The sequence below is a fragment of the Temnothorax americanus genome, unplaced genomic scaffold (genome assembly GCF_048541705.1).
Source record: "Temnothorax americanus isolate GAGA-0224 unplaced genomic scaffold, ASM4854170v1 Scaffold130, whole genome shotgun sequence".
In the NCBI taxonomy this organism is placed as follows: domain Eukaryota; kingdom Metazoa; phylum Arthropoda; class Insecta; order Hymenoptera; family Formicidae; genus Temnothorax; species Temnothorax americanus.
The window spans coordinates 39,958-47,961 of NW_027509265.1; the positions used below are offsets into that span (position 1 = coordinate 39,958).

Consider the following 8,004-nt stretch of genomic DNA (forward strand, 5'->3'; position numbering starts at 1 on the left):
GAGAATTCTGTGGCACCCTGTATAATTACAATATATAATTAAATAATATAAAATATATGTATTAATATATATATTAATAAAATATATATTATATATATATATATATATATATATATATATATATATAATACTACAAATTTTTAGTAGCAGCGAATATCGGAACGCATTCCATGTATGTATGTACAGGTTGCGTGCGCAGCGGCTACTATAGCTTAATTTGCCTAGGATTGGTCTCTCTCGCGTGGAGCGCAGGCATTGGCGCGATTCAGTGCCGCCAGTGATGCGCGCGTTCTAATTGGTCGAGAGTGGCGTGCGAGTTGCGTGTCACGTATTATGTGCCGGTCGTACGTGATGTTACGCGCGTCGTTCTTTCGTGGCGGCCATTGTTCTGGTTGTGCGTGCGCCCGCCGATTCTGAGTTGGTCGTATTTAGCGTTAACGTCGGCAGTCCGAAGTCCCGCATTGTGGTTTAATTAGGTTGCGTTAGTCAGTCGCGTAATTAGTAAGTCTTGTCGCATATTTTTGGTCTGTCCGTCGTGAGCGTACCGCGTCGCTTCTTGCCGCGCGGCACATGTTTCCTGTGCAACACGTCCTGTGTGCAACAGCCTCCTCCATTATTTGCTTTTCGCCGGGACGAGACCGCGTGTTAATACCGTTATATACCGTATTATATACCGGTGAAAGTAGTGAAAGTGACATTTCTGATACACACATATATATATTATTGAGACTATTGAGAGACGTCGACGTATCTTACGTAAGTATCTTAATATAAAATTTTCACTTTTGGACTTTGCGTTGCAATATATCTCCGCTCGTGGGGCATGTAAAGCTAGAACTACATCTATAACATCGTAACGCTTATTTGATCGTGGTCGTAAGCAATAAAGCCGTCGTAAATCGTATATCTATGCCAATACATTTATAAACACATTTTTCTTCACATGTCGAGAAAGCTGACAAGTTAGGTTATATGCTGTAATAGTTTAATAGTTTGATTAAAAATATATTTATTTGTACACAGGTATCACTTTGGCCAGAGCTATAACTAGACAGTTGATGAGGACCGTTGTCAGGACCGTAAAATTTATAAAGAATTTTGTCAAAGGAGAAGTAACAATTTGTAGACGTATTGTCTAATAACTACGTGTAGAACTACAAAAAAATTCATAGTTACGTGCTTGGTACTAACAGGTATGATATTTTTATATGTGACACTTCCTGCATAAGAGCATGATTCTTAATAATTGCTGCCAGAAATACTTCTCAGGCTACGGTCAACGTGACGCTACAAATGCTTCGAAGCATTCTTCTTCTCTTTTCTTTCAATGAAGAAAAAAAGAGAAGAACGCTCCAAAGCATTTGTAGCGTCACGTTGACCGTAGCCTGTGTTCAATATTATATAAAACAATAAAATGTTTTAATTTGTTACTTACAGATGCTGTGAAAAAGCGGTACAAAAATATTGATGATCGTGTCATTGAAAGTACAATAATTGATTGGTTCCGGCGAGCATCGGATAGGATTCCGAAGATTCGCGATGAGACGAAATAACTTCTATCGAAGTTAATCTATCTACGATTTTTTATCTCGTACGAACTACTGTGGTTCAAGAAGAAGCAAGATCCGTACACGGACAGCCGTTGTTTCGTTTATAATAGCAAATAATGGGATCATAAGAGCAGAGGTGACTGGTTGCAATGTCCAAACATATTTTAGTTTGTTATATAGATAGATTCCATTGTGTGATGTGACTTTGTCACATACACATGCAGTGTGCAGAGAAATTTTGTTCAAAAGTGACGGTAGCCGAGATTAGAAGTTGCGACCGTTCGCGGTCGAGACTTTAAATGCTTATGAAATAACGTTGACGTGATAATGGGGTTATTGGATATGGTTTAGCAATTAATTCTTCCAATGAAGTGGACGAAACTTGTTGGCAATTCTGACATGTGCAATGTGTAATTTGTACTTGCATGTCATCGCCGTCGCCTATTCTTTAACTCTTCTACCTCTCTTCCTTTCCTCCCCCCTTTTTCTTCCCCGTCTTTCTTTTCGTCTCTTCTTTTCTCTAGTACTGAAGTAATATTTAGTCCAACGTGATGTTTGATTAACATGCGCTTGCGTGCTCTTTTTTTTAAAGATTTTGCGCTGAATTAATGAATAGTCAACCTTGAATTTTTCAGTTCGATTTGTAAGTGCGTTTTATTATACATATTAGGTATATGTATGAGTTCGTAAAAAATCGAAACTCTCAGGCAAGTCGAATGAATTCCGGATATTATTTTTAGCCTAAAACTGAGAGATAACAATAAGACCGTATAGAAAAGAAAAAAACCTATTATTGTCATTAGAGAGGAATAAGGATTTCGAAGTTACATGTTCTACTTTATAATATATTCAGTATTCTCAACTTATTTTTAAACAAATATAAATTTAGTTTTCTAGAAATTAATCCGAGTTTAAGTTATACCGCACTCAATCGGTACTGCTATATATACGAAAATTGTGTGTATTTTATTATTTTTAATCCATTATTGAAAGTATTTGTGTAAACGCAGATAGATGTGCAATGAGGAATAGAATCGAGCCGACATTTGACATAAATTAATATAAAAGATGCGCTTTCTTTTATATATGATATTTTACATCATTTTTATAGAAATAAAAGAACACCTCCATATCTTAAGAAATCAATTGAACTTCGACACGCATCGGTATTTGTAATTTTTCCCTCGTTGCACACTTTCTGCTTGACCTAGTGTCACAACAAAGAAAGTCTGAAAAATATTTGAAGTCGAAAAATAAATCCTTACGGTATTGTACGTGAATTCGAAGATTCGTGAAACTGCACACGTTCAAAGGTTTATTCAGTGATTTATGAATACGCGCGCGCGAGAAGATAGACATTTGTTCAACATTTTACACACGTAATATAACGCCGACGACGATGATGCTTCCAAGTTTGGCCAGCGTTGTTCTATGGAAAAAAAGAGGAAAAAAAAAGAAATTATGCCATTTCACGTTTGCACAGATTTCAAGCACGCTAGAAGCTACGCTCTGAGTTTTCAATCAATTTTAGAAGTGTTTGGAAACATCTAGTTATTTTTTATCAAAATGTTTTTATTTGAAAATGGAACGCACAATAAAATAGGGTTTAATTTCTTGCCTTTGATAGCAAGAATTTAATATGGCCGTGATGACTACCCATGAGTCTTAAAAATGAGGAACTTTCTTTTTTTATGCTTCTTTTACCTATATGGTTCTATATGCAGAACATAGTCAATAGTTCTTGTAATAAATGTTTGCATAACTATATATACATTTTAGCTGTACTATATATAAGCATTTATAAGCTGTGTTTTTTTATAATAAAATAAATATTAATCTGATTTTACTTTCTCGACTATTTCGCGAATTTAATAATCTCTATAAATGCAATTTTCAGAAATATCCATCAAAAACGTCTACACTACATCCATTTTACATCCTGGGGGCCTATTACGTATCTTTTTACGAGGTAAAAATGCGAAAAGTGAAAGAATTCACTAGAGTATACTATAATTTTATTGGTTGAAATCTAAATCTGCTCACTTTTCGCATTTTTACTTTGTGAAAAGATACGTAATCTAGGCCCCCTGGAAGGATATAACAATATTTACTGGACGTCTTTGGGTGATACGATGTACCGCCCAAAGACGTACAATTAATAGACATCGTTAGTACGTACAATGACATCTATTGGACGCCTTTGGTACGTACCATGTACGTACCGTTGTACGTACTAACGATGTCTATTGGACGTCTTTGGGCGCCACATTTTTCGTACAAAAAGACGTCTATTGAACGTCTTCGATACATCTTCAGTACGTCATATGACGTACGAATGGGACGTCGTTTAGACGTCTAAAAGACGTCGGCGTGTTGCGTGGGAAGAGGTAAAAACAACTTTCCAAGGAAAAAAGAGAAAGGAGTGATAAACGGTGGTTGGTGTCTGAGGACGGATTGTAGGTTTTGCAATGGGAGTTGCATAGAGGTTGGTGCCAAACCCCATCTTTCACTCTTAAAAAAAAAGTTTAAAAATTTTAAATTTTAAATGAGGCTTAATTTATACTTATTTTGTCATAAATAAAATTTTAGTTTACGTCTAGGGCGGTTACTTTACTCCAGTATGCAATATTCAACGCTTGAGCTTGTTACAAGCTAGGGAGCGGTCGGGGAGGATTGGCACTTGAGAACGAATGGTAGCCTTCATAAAGCCAGACCCAATGTCGTTAGACTCATCTCTCTAGCCCTTTTCGTTTGGAAGTTAATTTTTAAAGTTAAAGGTTAAAAGGAGTTGAAAATAAAAAATGGTCCGATTGAAATGAGATAAAATTCTATGGATAGAATATTACTTACTCTAATAATATACTTGGAAATAATACTTTGATTTTACTTTTTTTTCATGCCATTATATTTATTTTTTGTGTGCGTTTTATATAATATTACTTGCTCTAATAAATATACTTGGAATAATACTCTGATTTCACTTATTTTATGCCATTATATTTATTTTATATATATATATTTATATATATATTTGTGTTTTTTTAAATAAATATTTTCATTATTTGTCTAATATTATTTATAAAATTATTTTGTCTAAAATATACTTGGCGTGTTTTTTTACATTTTTAATGTCTTTTTTAGGTGGTCAATACTATTCTCTTCCTCCCGGCCGTCATAACAGCGACGGTCAGGGCAGGGGGGAGACAGAAGTGGGATGCCTTTGTCGCCTTCTGCGGGAACGTTATGGCCCAAAAGGAAGCGGCGAGCGCATCAGGAGGGGGGAGGTTGCCCCTCCTTCTCCAGAAGAAGAGGAAAATAGCGGTGGGGGTGGACCACCACCAGCACAACATAGGAGTCACTGTGCCGCCATGGGCGGGGCCCGTGTTAGAACTCCCCCCGTAAGGCGGACGGTGATCGTTGCTAGCAGACGGAGGAAGGGAGCGAGTGTCCCTTCTCCCACCTCTAGCGAAGACGATGATGAAGACGTAATTCAGCCACGCCGGCCGCCGAATCGTTGACGCTGCCGGCGGGCAATCAGCAGTGGAGAGGACTCCACGAAGATATGACAGTGAGGAGAGGGAAGGGGACACCTTCTGTGTCCTCCTGGTCCTTTCCCTGTCGGTTTCAATTAACGTTTGGATTCGGTGAGCGAGGGGAAGAATGGCGGCATGGGGGCGGACGTGTTCCGCCCCCTGCCGTTTTTTCTTGTGCCGAGCAGGTTGGTAGCGTTGCGGGCCGGGGGGGCTGGGGCGGGTTTCTTTTGGGGGCTTTCGTCACAAGCTTTTCTCGGTCCGTGGAGGGTGGGGGTCGTGACCTGGGTTTATGCCTGGGCCTCGACTCACACCTGTCCTCTATAGGGGGGCGCAGGGGTGGAGGGGACGGGTGCTCTCACCTTTCTCCTCTCCTCCCGCCTGCCGGGGGGCGGGTGCGTGGCTTGGGGTGCCACACTCCCGCAGCTGACTTGTCCAGCACCTCCGGAAGGGGGAGTGGCGGATCTGGGTGAGTCCCCTCCGATCCGTCACAAGTAACGCGATCTACATGGACAAGGGGGCTGTTAAAAACACCCTCGTGGAGAAATTGACGTGCGGGGGTTCTCCGGACGTATGCCAAAAGCAATTCCCGGATTTCCCCTCCCCACTAAGCGTCGCAAGGGACTCGTGGGTGTTTTAGTTGGTAGGCTATGCACGTGGTATCTTCCGCGATGCACGTGCGTGAAATCCGGCACTCCTTCCGCTTCTTCCCAGAGTCGGGAGGGTCTTTCCCCCCGACTAGGGGGGCTACAGGGTATGCTTAGGGGTAGAAACGCCCCTGGAGTATCCCTATAGTTAAAGATTTTACCCACGTTAAAAAAAAACTGGACAATACTATACTATAACCCGTAAAACATTATATACACAACCCGATTATATGTATATCAAGCAGATTTCAAATATATATAAATTCACATATGTATTGTAAAATTTATTTTTGCGTTTATGATGTAATTTGCAAATAATCTGTTGTTTTCAATAACCTGTAATTTGGAAAATGTACATTACGTTATTTTAAGAAATTATTTTAATAAATTATTTTTATATATTATATTTTGTATAGACTTTATTTCGTATCCTCTCAGGGTTTGAAAGGCGTTTTTCTCGAGGAACGGTCCCAAACCTCTTACATAATATCATACCACCATTATACAAAACATGTGGCGTTTTTAAGAGATATTCCCAACCCTTTACATACATCCTTCTTGACCCGACTTGACCATTACGGCCTTTTACACTCTTTTTTCTTCTCTCTCTTCTTTGCCCTCTACCGTTTTTCCTTTCTTTTCTAGCTGCTCCCTTCCCCGCTTTTTCCCATCTTATCTCATCTTCCATTCTTCCCTCTCCTCGCTCCATCTCCACTCTCTGTCGTCATCCGCTCTTTCCTCGCGCGACAGGCTTTCTAACTCCTAGCTGAACTCCTTCCTGCTCAGTGGCCTCTCAAACTTCCTCCTTCGCTTCCTGTCCAGCTCCGCTCCGCCTCTTTCTAACTCCTTACTCCTGCTCCAATTCTGCATACAAAATATTTATCAATCTTTTCCTTACAACCCACTGTCTTAACCTCCTCCTTACTCCTTTGCTTTACCCCCTTCTTCTTCATCCCTCTAGTTACATTTTCGCCTCTTCCCGCCACAGATTCCTTTAAAAAATTATTCCTTCTCGTTCAGATTCTCACCCAACCCCCGTCTCCTCTCCCTTCTGTCACCTCATATTCAACCTGAACAACCACGTCCCGCCGAGATGCCACCCGTTGGAACCTGACACCCGGCGCCGTTTCAGTCCTTTGCCACTCTTCCCGCCAAAGCTCATGTCTCTTATCATTTAACCTCCCCTCTCTCCTCCTCTCTACTTCTCCTCTACCCTCCGTGCGAGTAAGTGCATGTGTGTAACCCCTGCCTTTATCCTCCTTTTCCCCTGCTCTCCTCCTCCTATAAACAAACTTTTCTCAACTCCTATTCTTTTTACCCTTAGTCTCTCGTTCTCTCTGCCTCCTCTAACCCCAGTACGTATGCGTGCGTGCGTACGCCTCTTGCCTCTCCTTCCTCTCTCTTTCTCTCTGCCTCCTCTAACCCCCGTACGTGTGCGTGCGTGCGTGCGACTCCTGCCTCAATCCTCCTTCTCCCTTACTTTTATTTACCCTTTGCCTTCCCTACTCCTTCTCTCCCTCTCTTCTAATCATCTACCTTGCCCCTTCTTTTTCATACTCCTCATCCTAACCTCCAATAACACCCTTACTGTCTTTCGTCACCATTCTCCGTCACTCGACTCCTCCTCCACTTTGACCTCTTCCTTGACTTCTTATTTGCCTCCTCCACTAGCTCTACCACACTGCTTCATCGATCCTTCCACCTTTCATCGATTAATTGATCTTCCTGCTGGCCTCTCATTCGTCCCTGCGCCGCGTGCGCCGTGTCACAGATTAATAGACAGATAGCCAAAGGTCCGGGTTGAGACGAGACCAGCATTTCTCACTGGTTTCAGCGCCATACCGTGTAGCGGCCAATGCAGTAACTAATGCAGTAACTAATGAAGTCGCTAATAGTCGATAAGTCGCGTCGCTATTTTCTTTAACTTTTATAACTATACAGTTTCGTTATCATCGTTATATTATCGTTGTGCAGATATAATATATGATAAAAAAGTTGCGCAACGACAATATAATGATAACGAATTGTTGTTAATAGTTATAGAATCAGAGCGCACTGATCTCTAAGCCAAGAACTCCGCATGTCGTGTTAGAGAAGTTATATTATTGTAATCAAAATTTTGTTAGAATTTTCAGCTTTTAAAAAAAATTTGTTATGTCAATTGTAGTTAAAAAGATATTGATGATTAACATAGAGTCTATTGCATCAAAGTTGCGACTTACATAGACCATTAATTAAGAAAATATGAAATTTTTTTGTTATTCAAACTTAAGAGTT

General features: G+C 40.4%; 1 long non-coding RNA gene across 1 annotated transcript; it reads left to right on the plus strand.

Moving 5' to 3' along the window:
* Window positions 1–1,109: 1,109 nt before the first annotated feature.
* LOC143894183 (uncharacterized) lies at window positions 1,110–2,002 on the plus strand. The gene is made up of 2 exons (XR_013256012.1): window positions 1,110–1,193; window positions 1,438–2,002. It is a non-coding gene; the product is annotated as an uncharacterized LOC143894183 (long non-coding RNA).
* The last annotated feature ends 6,002 nt before the right edge of the window (window positions 2,003–8,004 follow it).